At 35.4% G+C, this 13,999-nt stretch overlaps 1 non-coding gene across 1 annotated transcript; it reads right to left on the bottom strand.

The window, feature by feature from the left end:
* Positions 1 to 6,062: 6,062 nt before the first annotated feature.
* Positions 6,063 to 6,169, bottom strand: LOC122099517. The gene has a single exon (XR_006145953.1). It is a non-coding gene; the product is annotated as a U6 spliceosomal RNA (small nuclear RNA).
* Between the last annotated feature and the right edge of the window lie 7,830 nt (positions 6,170 to 13,999).

Genomic DNA, 13,999 nt, shown 5'->3' with positions numbered 1-13,999 from the left:
CAATATGATGAGAAACATGAGAAAGATGAGAGACATATTTCTAGAAAAAATGAGAACATATTTCTAAAGAGAATGGATATGTTGATTAAAACATAGAAAAGAGTAAAATAGGTTTCATGCTTGAGACTGCATAAATTTCATATGAATGTAGCTCAAGATGAGACGGAGAGATGAATTCATATTTATATCACTGAGATTTATATCACAATACAAGAAATATATATATTTTAAGGAATTGGTCATTCAAAGCCCTAGATACCTAATGGATTAAGAATGGAATTGAAAATTGAAGATGAAAACAAACCAACATGCAGGTATTATGATTTTATAATACTAATATGAAATAACTGAAGCTTTTGTCTTCTGAAAAAGAATGGTTAGCCTATAATTTCAATGTAAGGAATCAGTTGTAATGAGTCTAAAATCTTTTCCTCCAAGATATCCAAGAGTACTATACTCATCCTCTAAAGAGTAAATAAGTAATTATTTTCCTTAGTTTTGCTTAATATTAATTTACTTGTAGCAAAAGGTTAAAATGTCTGCTCTCTTTCTTTCAATGTAATAACATACATTTCATATTATTACTGTCTCTTCATAGAAGCCTGAAATCACTATTTCAAAGTAACACAAACAGAAACACAAAAATAACCGGATACAACCATCACAAAACCTAAATTATGTGAAAAAACCACAATATCAAAAATAAACCTGAGGAAGTGGAAAAACAATGGCAGAATAACAATAGAAAATTACCCCAGCTCTAGCTAATGAAACAGAGATTTAGAGTCCTAGCAGGTACTCCACTTCTAGCAGGTCAAACCAAGTCAGGTATAATTATATATATATATATATATATATATATATATATATATATATATATATATATATATATATATAATTCAAAAGAAGATTTTTATACTGTTTTCACAAGGAAATAGAAATCTATGATAAGTTACCTAGCCAGGCAAGTGACTGTTGTGACTGTGTTTCCCAACATATTCAAAAGCACAGATGCACTGTGGAAATAAAAGGGCCACATGGGAAAAAAGCAGGAACAGAGACAGCCACATCCAAACACAGACACAATTCACCTTACCACTGGACAGTACGAACTGTCTTTGGAACCACAAGTATTAACATGACAACATTTCAGCACAAATGATCTCTAATCCTACGCTTAATGGTCTAGACAAAAACCTAAGTCCAGAAAAACAAATCACAACAGAAGACCAAACCAACACCTGGCAAACCAACCAAGAACATAGAGAGTCACCTGTTAAGATCATAGATCCCCCAAATGAAAGCCAATAAATCCTCCAAATGGACAAAACAAATCAGAAAAATACAAGAAAACTGATGCCGAGGTAGTATAATTCACACAGGAAATGACCAGACATTAGAACAGACAGTTAAGGACCTAGAAGATAGTATTCAAAATACATTAAAAGTACTGCTGAAAAATGTGATTAGCGAAAAGATACAAAACCTCCACAAGGAAATTTGTGAACAAGATGAGACCAACCAAAGATTAGCAAAATAATTCATGTAGACTACAAACAGAAAGATAAATAAATTCTGAGAAGGCAAAGGAGTCCAAGGGAAAAAAATAGATACATAGTTAAAAGGTATGAGAGAAGACACAGCTAAAAAGCCAACCCCTCCAGTGCCCCTACCCAAAGAAAAGATGTAAAGAAAGTCCACACAAGACCTAAAACAAAGCTTTAATAAAGATAGAAACCCTAAAAACTGACAAATTAGGAGACAGAGAAATCCAAAACAAAATAGAAAGTCTCTAGAGCGAAAAGATGATATAGAAGATAATTTTGGGCATCAAAGACAGACTAGGTGTAATAGAAAAGAGGAGAAAATCATTTAGAACAAATCCAAGAAATAAGAAACGATCTTGCTGGAAGTTCCAGATTCAGTTAGAAGATCAAACTTGGGGGAGATAGGTATCAAAAAGGAGAAGAGCAGGAAAAAAAATGGATGGGAAACATATTACAGAATTCAAGCAGAGAACATGCCAAACATCAAAAGAGATAGGCTCATTCAGAGAAGAGAAGCCTTTAGAACACCAGAGAATACCAGAACAGAACAACCCAACCCACCACCACATCATAATCCATTAGAGGATCATTAGAGATCAAGGAAAGGATTCTTAAAGCTGCCAGGAGAAAAGACTGATTATTTATAAAGGATATACAGTCAGAATAAATAATGATTTCTTGGCCGATATGGTAAAAAGGAGAGCCTGGCATGATATATGGCAAACATTGAAGGCAAACAACTAGCAACCGTGAATATTGTCCCAAGCAAATCTCTCCTTTACATTTAAAGGATATATAAAGGATATATAAAAGGATATATATTTAAAGGATATATAAAAAATATTTCATGACAAAGAGAACTTGAAACAATTTATCTCCACCAAATCGGCAAGATTGAAATTAATCAAATATATCCTATATAGAGAAGGTCAAGAAGAACAGGAACTGGTTATATAAAATGCTCCCTACCAGAGAACAAAGTAAATATAATAAGAATAGATGAGGCACAGCTCCTAACAGCAGGTGTATAAAATAGCAGGAATTATTAGATATTTCCCAGCCTCAACTCTCAATATCAATGGACTTAAATTTCCAATTAAAAAACACAGATTAGGGGCTGGGAAGATGGCTCAATGGTAGAGCGTTTGCCTTGCATGCCTGAGGCCCTGGGTTCGATTCCCCAACATCACATAAGCAGAAGAAAAACAAGTCAGAAGTGGTGCTGTGGCTCAAGTGGTAGAGCACTAGCCTTGAACTGAAGAGCTGAGGGACAGCGCCCAGGCCTAGAGCTCAGGCCCCACAACTGGACACCCCCCCAAAAAAAGAAAACATAGATTAGATAGTAGTTTCAAAAACAAGACACATCCATCCAGTTTCCACTAGAGATACATTTCATTGACAAAAACAAACACATACTCAAACTGAAAGGCTGGAAGGAAAATTTTCAAGCAAATGGACAGCATAAACAGGCCACAGTAGAATTACTAACATAAAATAATATAGAATTCAAATTAAAATTAGTAGGAAGAGACATTACATATTGATAAAGCAGCTCTCCATTAGGAGGATATATCAAGTTTAATATCAATGCCCTGAATCCTGGAGCACCCCACATCATCAACCAAATACTACATAACCTTTAAACACATCTCAACCCATCATTGTCATGCATGGATTGGTTATCCAAGAGAAACTCAACCAAGAAACTGAAGACCTAAATAATTGCATTGACCACCTAGCCCTAAGAGACATCTACAGAATATACACTCAATGTCAGTATATACATTCTTTGCAGCAGGTCATGGAAGATTCTCCAAAATACAACCTATCCTATGTCACACAGAAATTCTGTCCAAATTGAAAGAAAAATTAATTGAATTCCCAAACCTTGTCAGACCACAGCAGAATAAACTTACAATTAAACAGCTAAAGCAAAAAAAATTGTCAAACCCATGAGGACTGAACAAGATATTGCTGAATGACCAATAGGGCACTGAAGAGATTAGAATAGAAATCTGAAAGTTTCTGGAATTTAACAAAAATGAACACACAAAATATCAGCTCCTCTGGGACATATTAAATGCAGTACTTACAGGAAAATTTATAGCTTTGAATGCCTACATCAAGCAATTGGGGAAATCTCAAATCAGTATTTTTATTATGTACCTAAAGCTCTTTGAAGAGAGGAACAATTCCAAACCTAAGTGGGCGGAAACAAATGAAAAAATTAAGTCAGAAATAACTAAATAAAGACAAAGTAAAACATAGAAAGATCAACAAAACAGAGCTGGTTCTTTCAATAAATTAACAGACTTGACAGACCCTTACCAGATCTGACTAAAAAGAGACCTTATATAGATAGAAAGATAAGTAAAAACACACAGATTGGGAGAAAGTCTTTAGTTGCTCTGCAACATACAATGGCCTCATATCTCAAATATTCTTAGAGCCCCAAAAGTTAACCCCCCCAAAAAAACAAATCCTCATAGAAACAACAACCTTCATAATATAAGTGGGCTTAAGATTTAAGGAGAGACCTCTCTGAAGAAGAAATATGAATGGCCAATAGATACATGAAAAAATATGCAACATTTCTGGCCATAAAAGAAATGCAAATCAAAGCAAAATTGAGATTCCACCTCACCCCAGTTTGAATGACCATTACGAAGAAAACTAATAATATCAGATGCTGGGCTGGTGGGGATATGGCCAAAAAGGAACATTACTACACTCACTATTGGTAGAAATGTAAACTTGTTCAAATACTCTGTAAAAAAGTGTAGAGGTTCCTCACTGGAACTCCCCTATGACCCAGCAATGATGGATCAAGAAAATGTCATATATATTCACAAGAAAATTCTATGCTTTCATCAGAATGAATGAAATTGCACCATTTGTAAGGAAATGAAATAATTTGGAAACATAATAATTCAAACAAGCCAGACCCAAAGAATCATAGGCTACATATTTTGACTCATTTTGGAAAAACTAGTATATGTCTAGGATATTCCCAATAGCTCAATAGCAATATGCATATCACCATAAAATGATTCTTATCGAAATGAGCTCCAAGAAATGGATACAAGATGATTGTATAGTGAACTGTTTTTAGTTATTTCTATTTAGTTTTTACCCTTTGGTTTATTCCCTGTAGTCACTGTTTTTGATTTCTGTACCCTTTGTCTTATACATAAGTTAATCTGATTTGGGGAAGGGAAGGGAAATCATAAAAATGGTGTGACAAATATTATCCAAAGCAACAGTGATATTCACTAGACGCTACGTTACAAATCTATACCGGTTCATCCTGTATCTCTACTATTTTCTACATTATGACCTAAATGCCCCAGCAATTCCACTTTGCTTTACTTTAAAAAAATATTCTCTCTTAATGTTTGAGTTTAGTGTGTGTGTGTGTGTGTGTGTGTGTGTGTGTTTACAAAAAACAGAAGACAACATTTTTCCTCATTTAGAATACATCATTCAGGTCATTATAGGTTGTGGATAATGGGAGAAGTCTTGTTTTAAGGATGAAACATAAAAAAATATATTTGTGCATGCACCACAGTTTATTAGTCTGTAGTTGAACACTTAACTTCAATTATTATCTTGGCTTTTGTGAATAATGTGAATAACAATGAAATACAGATATATTTACAAGTTACCCAGAGAGAAATAATCACATGATTGGTGGGTCAGATGATATTTCAACTTTGGATTTCTTTAGAAAACTGCATACTATTTTCTACAAGGAGAATACTAACCTGTATTTTGACCAAGAGTGTAGAAAGTTTCCCTTTCTCCACACTCTCACCAGCCAACATTATTACCTTTTGAGTTTTTTTTAAAAGGGCAGGTTTTTACTGTGTGGAGGACCCAAGATGACCTCAGACCCAAATCCTTTTACTCCAACCTCCTAAATGCTTCGAATTACAAGCCTTTACCACCACACCTGGTTCTTTTGATTTTTTGATGAGGGTTATAATAGTTATGAAGTAGTATCATAGTAATTTTGAATTGCATTTCTCTAATGACTTCTGTTTACAAAGCATTAAGCCAGCATAGAAGTGGTATTAAACACAACTTTGCAAACCCACTGGCAATTTTCTTTGGGCCTGGCTTGCTTCACTTAATATAATTTTTTACAAGTCTTTCCATTTCCTAACAAATGGGGCAATGTCATTCTTTCTGATGGAGACATAGAATTCCATTGTGTATATATACCACATTTTCTTGATCCATTCATCTAGAAGGGACATCTGAGTTGGTTCCATATCTTAGCTATCATAAATAATGCTGCAATAAACATAGTTGTGATAGTAGTTTTAGTATGGTCTTGTTTGTGGTCATTTAGGTAAATCCCCAAAAGTGGGATTGCTGGGTCAAAGGGAAGCTTTATGTGGAATCTTTTGAAGAACCTCCATAATGCTTTCCAAAGTGGTTGAACACGTTTACATTCCCACCAACAATGCTGTATGGTTCCCTTGTGGCCACATCCCCTCTAGCATCTGTTGTAAAAATATGGAACGCTCCACGAATTTGCATGTCATCCTTGTGCAGGTGCCATGCTAATCTTCTCTGTATCGTTCCAATGTGAGTGTATGTGATGCTGAATTGAGCACAGAATATTTTTTATATCTAAAGTGCAATTGATTTTTTTAAACTACACAATTCAAAAAAAGGAAGTTCAAAAGAATTGTCGTAAAATTTTACAACCATATATTTCTTTTTTATTTTTATTTTTTGTGAACATACTGTACAGAGGAGTTACAATTACATGGGCAAGATAATGAGTACATTACTTATCAAGCATTGCAGCCTCCTCCTTTGTTTACTCTTCACATCTCTTCCCAGCCTCCTCCCCCCGCCTCCCCCACCCAATCCTCTCCTCCCCCTCTCCCCCCCCGCACCAAAGTTGTAAAGTTCGTTTTCGACATAACAACTTGTACTTATTGTTGCAACGGGTCCACCTGTATCCTTAAATGACTTGTTTTTCCCCATCTCCTCCACAAATTATACTGACATCAAATATAGTGAAAGCAGGGGTTATAATGTGGGGGAGGGACATACAAAGCAACAAAGAAATAATCTTATAAATGCATAAGAAACAAATGCATGAAAGAAAAAAAACATTTAAATACATATCTAAGGATTCATTTTCCTAACATCACATTATCTGACCTTTTTTGCTTGACTCATACATATACTAGATATTGCAAATAAGGGAAACCATGGGACCTATGTTTCTTTGGGCTTGGCTTACTTCACTTAATATAAATTTTTCCAAGCCTTTCCATTTCCTAACAAATGGGGCAATGTCATTCTTTCTGATGGAGGCATAGAATTCCATTGTGTATATATACCACATTTTCTTGATCCATTCATCTACTGAGGGGCATCTGGGTTGGTTCCATATCTTAGCTATGGTAAATAATGCTGCAATAAACATTGTTGTGCTGGTAGCTTTAGTGTGGTCTTGTTTGTGATCATTTGGGTAAATGCCCAAAAGTGGGATTGCTGGGTCATAGGGGAGCTCTATGTGAAGTCTTTTGAGGAACCTCCAAACTGCTTTCCAAAGTGGTTGAACAAGTTTACACTCCCACCAACAATGAAGTAAGGTTCTCTTCTATCCACATCCCCTCCAGCATCTGTTGTTATTAGATATTAGAGTTCTTGATTTTTGCTATTCTAACTGGGGTGAGGTGGTACCTTAATGTTGTTTTGATTTGCATTTCTTTTATGGCTAGAGAGGTTGAGCATTTCTTCATGTGTCTATTGGCCATCCTTCTTTCTTCTTCAGAGAAGTTTCTCTTTAAGTCTTTAGCCAACTTATTTCATGGGCAGTTGTAGAACCATACATTTCTTACATAAGCACACATTTAAAAATAAAGTCAAGATTGACATGTCAAAAACAAAATAATTCCAGATGTTTGTTATTCAAGAAACGTATAGGAGGAGGAATTCAACTATTCTGTACAAGGCACCTGTCATAATGAACACTGCAGCAAGTGTTAAGGTTTGTTAAAAGTTTTAATGTTTTAAATATATTTAATTTTGGGAATTTGTTTATATATGCCAAAATTAGGACTGTTTGGCAGGTATAAAACTTTTCTATAAAGTATTTAAGATTTATAATAGCAGACATATCTACTAAGTATGTACATTTCAGAATTTAGAGCAATTTTATTAATGAGAAGTCACAAAGTTTTGTGTAAAGAAGCAGAATAAAGAGTTCACACTTTGTTTACTACACAGTTTCTGTTAAAACTTTAGGGCTTCCTTAGTTTATATGTTAATGAGGAAAAATGATGATATAAGCCATAAACAAATAATGAAATGTGCCATAAATAGTAATCTTAGTGGGTAACTTTAAAGACTGCTCATATTCTATAAAACTCTTGTTGAACATCACAACCTTAGTCAGTGTTAAATGTACAAGAATATGAGAAAATAGTAAAACCTAATATGTAGCATATTTCAAATAGTTAAAACACTGATGTTTTTTACTTTATTAATTAATATTTAATTATTGGTTTTCTTTATTTGTAGCATCGCTTTCCTTGTTGACATATAGTACAACTTTTTTGGGGGGGGGCATCCAGTCATGGGGCCTGAACTCTGGGCCTGGGCCCTGTCCCTCAACTTTTCAGCTCAAGGCTAGTGCTCTGCCACTTGAGCCCCAGAGCCACTTCCGGCTTTTTTCTTTTTGCTTATGTGGTGCTGAGGAATCGAACCCAGTGCCTCAGGCATTCAAGGCAAACGTTATACCACTGAGCCACCTTCCCAGCCCTTGTACAACCTTTTGTAAGTCATCATTAGGAGGTGCTTTGAGAAGGTTACTTGGATGGCCAAACCAATTTTTATAGGTGCATGTTAATTTACAAAGAGGAAAATTAAGAACAAAATATGTATTAAAGAATAGAGTCTGAATCAGGAGTGTTGATAAATGTTCACACCTAGTATCTTAGCCCTAGGCTGAAGCAGTGGTATTACAGAGTTGAGGCCACAAAACGTGACAGACTGTGTTTTGTTTTGTTTTGTATTTTGATTTTGTTGGTGATGGGGCATGAACTCTGGGGCCTGGGTGCTGTCACTCAGCTCAAGGCTAGCGCTTCCACTTGAACCATTGCACCACTTCCATCTTTTTTGCTTATGGGTGCTGAGGAATCAAACCCTGGGCCTTATGCATGCAAGGCAAGCACTGTATCACTGAGCCACCTTCCCAGCACCTGGGAGACTGTGTTTTAAAAAAAACCATCTAAACAACATTTGCTTTCTGCTTTGGGTTATATAAGGAAATACATAAATATATTTTTATATTTTTGTGAATTGTACTTCTAAATTTATACTAACTTCAGCCACTTTATCCTTTTCAAAGTCATGAAATATCTCTGAGAGTTTGCTTCTGTGAAAATTGTTTTTGCATTTATAATTTCTTCTGAGTTATTTTTATTTTTATCAAAATAACTTTATATTTCATGTTGATGGGTTATCATACATCAAATGCCTTCAAATGTACATGTAGAGTTTAAAGATAGCAGTATGAATATTCTCATACAGCTCTTGTTTATCTGTTATGCACTTCCAGTATTATGATATTTCTCTCTCTTTCAATCTCTCCCATTTCCTCTCTTTCTCTTTCATGCTCCATGTCTGGTACTTAGGATTTCGGCTGGTCTACTATTCCTTCAGTATCCACTGGTTTTGTGGGAACATGATAGCGACCATCAGTTACCCTTGCATTCTTTAAGACTTATAACAGTTACATGATATTATTCTTTGCCATTCAAAATGGCAAACAGCAAATCTAGGAATTCCTTTTCATTTTATTACTATTATAAATTTTATCTCATAAAAATTGTTGGGATGGATAAGATACTGTGACCTGTGACCTAAAAGTTCTTTTTCTTGGGGCTGGGATAGTGGCTCAGTGGTAGAGCGCTTGCCTTGCATGCCTGAGGCCCTGGGTTTGATTCCTCAGCACCACATAAGCAAAAAGAAAAAAGCCGGAAGTGGCGCTGGGGCTCAAGTGGTAGAGTGCTAGCCTTGAGCTGAAGATCTGAAGGACAGCGCCCAGGCCCAGAGTTCAGGCCCCACAACTGGACCCAAAAAGAAGTTCTTTTTCTTTTACAAACAACCTTTTTCTTTTATTATCAGTTAGTGACTACATATAATGAAAACAAAGCTATCCTATGGAAAGTAGACCGAAGTTGCTCACAGGGATGAAAAACAAAGGAATGTGAGAAGTGAGTACAAAGGATGCCCATCATAGAGCACAGATCCTAGGAGCAATTTATCATGTACACTTTGTGAGAATGACAATGTGCTGGAAGTATAGGTTAAGTCACTGAACAACTGATATATATATATATATATATATATATATATATATATACACATATTTATATCTGCATATTTATTTATATATGCATATATATGTTTTTATGCCCTTATATATGTACAAATGTATGTTACTATACACACAAGTACACGTATACATATACACATGTATACATGCACACATGGAGAAAGACACATAGTTACAGACAACACAAGTTTCACTAGTTGTTGAATATGCCTTGAGTGGAATGCTTGGAACCAAATATGTTGAAGATGTATTTGTCCCTCAGAATTCTTTTACCACTCCTCTTATCTCTTAAAATTGGTAGTTTTTGACAGATTCGATTTGCAAAATGTGGTACAAGTGATAGCAAATCACTCAGAAATCTCAGTAAGTAAAGGTCATATGTTGTTTCTTTGCTCCCCACAGAATGCTTGTTCTTGTAGACACTCTCAACAACCAAAGCAGCAGGAGAATACCCTGGTAAAGAATAAAGTTATAAAGCTTTAAATGGCATCCTTACTTGAACTCTTTTTCAACAGCCAGCATCAATTCCTAAGCAGATGAGGGAATCCTCAGAAGACTGGATTCTACATATACATTTAACCAACCCATGTGAAAAGTCCTATGTGAGAAATGCTGACTGAGGTCTTGCTGATTTCCTGGCTAAGAAAATAAGGAAAAAAAGAAAATATTTTTTTAATTTAATTTAATTTTATTTGTGAACATACTGTACAGAGGGGTTACAATTACATGGGCAGGATAATGCGTACATTTCTTACCAAGCATTGCAGCCTCCTCCTTTGGTTTACCCTTCACATCCCTTCCCAGCCTCCCCCCACCCCCCCTCTTTGTTGCTTTGTATGTCCCTCCCCCACAGTATAACCCCTGCTTTCACTATATTTGATGTCAATATAACTTGTGGAGGAGATGGGGAAAAACCAGTTGTTTAAGAAAATATTTTTAATGTTTTAAAGTTTGAGAATAATTTGTAACCTGTCAACAAATGTGTAGAACACAATTATACCAAGTGAAAAAAAAAATGCTGGCGTTTCATTTATGTGCTCTTGGCCTTGGCAAGTGATTTTAGGTGTGTCAACACAAGTAGAATCAGCAAAAATCAAGCCATCACTTCTTCATTTAAGATGCAAGGAAAGGATACAGGTTGACCCATTTTAACAATGAGATGTACAACACAGTCTATCAGAGTGGGGGTGAATGGGAAAGTTGGGGATGTGTGAAGGAAAACTATGGTAGAGGAAAAACAAATGATGGGGTAACAATGCTCAAGAAGAAATGTACTCATTACCTTACTTAGGTAACTGTAACCCCTATGTACAGTATATTTACAATAAAAATACATGTTAAAAAGATACAAGGAAAACTTCTGTACCTATAGGAATTTGTATTTGTCACTCAATATCAGTAAGGTATTGGTTTTAGGACCAGAGGCTATGAAAACTTTGGATACTCAAATTCTCTACATGAACACAGTATATTATTTACTTTAGAATCTGCCCACAAGCTAGTGCAGAGTAATTGCTATGAAAATTTTTACTACATTCTATCTTTGTAATGAAACATAAAATTATATGCACTATCAACAGATACAATTTTTTTCAGATAAATTTTGTCTGCAGTTTGTGGATGGAATTGGGAGAGCAATTTTGAAAAGCACAAATTTCATCACCAAGACCGGTCTGCAAATTGTAACAAGGAGCTAATACAGCATCATTGAATAGCATGGAACTCTAAGGAGAAGTACTTGAATTGAGACATTATCAAAAAGTGTAACAATCCAAGGACTTTTTAGAAATTCAGCTGCTAGATTTCTCATGGAGAGCTTTCATAACACTTTGTGAAGCACAAGTCAGAACCTCACTGAAGTGTAGATGGTTTTCCCTCTCCTTTCTGTCATGCTTTGTCATTATCAATCAACATATAGCTAATCTTGAATAATCCTCTAATAACAAAATGTTGATGGAGTGTTTATATGTAGAAAATCTGGGAAGGCTAACTTTTTCCAATTAGGACAGTCTGTCTTCTATGACCCAGCAGAGAGAAAACTAGGTAAGCATCCATTTGTAACCTTCTGAATAATTCTGATTCTGCCCACATCAGTTATCTATCCATACCTGTGCACAAGTGAGAAGATTTTAAAAGCATTTAGTATTTAAAATTTAAACTTAAATATAGAATGAAATTAGTTCCAATGCATTACATTAAGATATTTAGAGACAACTGAGAAACCTAAAGGTCTATAAGATTTATTTTTATTGGAAGTGAAGGAATATTGGAATTTGATTCTCTACGGTTTAAGCAATTTGCAGCAGACTTGATACTTATTAAATTTTGTATATTGAAAGGAATACAAGCCTCAACAATATGTCAATACTATCCTCTTATTTACCTCTAAAGGTTTATGCTTCTGGTCTCTTAATATTAAAACTTCAAAAAATTTTATCTGTAGCAAGTTGTGCAAAGGGGTTTCACTTCCTCATGTCAGTGTTGAATAGAGTGTATGTGCATTTCAATGTTCAGTGCATCTGGATCATTGTCAAATTTTCCATTTTTCTTCCTTCCCTTACCCCAAACCCACCTATCCCTTCAAATTTCCTACTTATAGTCTCACATATGTACATTGAGTGTTATGACTGTATTAGTCCGCCATTTCACTCTCCAGCCTTCTGCCCTACTCCCTTTAAGCCAAGATCCCCTTTTAAGACTTGTTTCAACTTCATGGTATTTTGTTAAATATCTCTACCTTTGGCATTTGGCTATGGGCTTGCCACATCCTCTCTTCCATGTTTGACCACATAAATGAGTATATTTCTCCACATTTCTAATCTCTGAATGGCTGAGATAGGTCTCTTTTACTATTCACCTTCTGTCCTAAATTTAGAATTGCACCTTCAGAGCCATCCTATAGAGTTTTTTTCTTCTCTACACACTGAAGATGGAAAGGAAATAATTTCTATGCTCTTAGCATTATGCTATCCATCATGAATTTCCATGCTTATCACTTCAGCAGTCTATGTTTAAGGACGATCTTCAATTTCTGATGATAGGAGCATGAGTCAGTTTTAATTATGCAGATTCCACTATGTAGTGAGCCCTAAATTTTCAATAAATTTCTAGTAACTTTTTATTAATAATTTAAAAAGTTTTATTTCAGTATTTGAAATGCTGCCCCAATTACTTTAAAAGTTTCACAATATGTTAGACTGCACTTTTCCCCCCATTTTCCCCACTAGTTCAGGTTAAGTCTCCTTTGGCTTTATTGTTTGAGAGGCCAAGGGATGAGGGTAAACAGAGAAATGATCATTATTCAGATATCTCCTTTCTCTTCTGTTTCTGCTATTATTGTTGAGAGGAAGACTGGAGCAGGGAACAAGAGTGATGCTTGACTTCACCATACAAGGGAGCATTCCTGGCATGTCAATTATTGTTTCTCAGTATAACTTAAACTGCTTACTCTTGCCTTCTCTGTAACAGTAACTGAACTGTGGCTTCCTTGGTGCAGGAGGAAGCACACTAACAGGTTACTACCTGTAAATTGGTATCTTATATCTCAGCTTACTACCAAAAATATAAAGCTTTGGCTACATAAATGCAAAGGTACTGATTGTCCAACAATACCTTAGTGAGCAGTAGACAATTCTACTCAGCTGCCCTCTCTTCTCATATCCTCCCTTTAACTCCCCTCCACTCATTTACCCTTCGATTCCTTCTTTCTTTGTCTCTCTTTCCTCCATATTAATCTCTATCTTCTCTCCTTTTCTTTTCCAGTAGCAAGTGATTTGGTTTATCAGACCACACATAAATAATTGAACAAATATTTATTTCTCCTCTTTTTGTGATTATTTATTCTTAAGAAGTGAGTTCTAGCACAGCACCAGTGGCTTACACCTAGATACACAGTAGGTTCAAATTTGACAATTGCAATTCCAAGCTATTTTAAGTAGATAAACCTAAGACATTCTTTTCTCCACTTGTGGTAAAAGGAAGAAGTGAAGGTGTGGCTCAGGTGGTATAGAGCAAACATTGAGAATTAAAGCCCAGATAGAGCTCAAGGCCATGAGTTCAAATCCCAGTACCAGCACAATATAAA

This window comes from Dipodomys spectabilis, unplaced genomic scaffold, assembly GCF_019054845.1.
Source record: "Dipodomys spectabilis isolate Male_0828 unplaced genomic scaffold, ASM1905484v1 ptg000516l, whole genome shotgun sequence".
In the NCBI taxonomy this organism is placed as follows: Eukaryota; Metazoa; Chordata; class Mammalia; order Rodentia; family Heteromyidae; genus Dipodomys; species Dipodomys spectabilis.
Note: the sequence above shows the minus strand (reverse complement) of the source record. Positions and strands in the feature narration are given on the sequence as shown.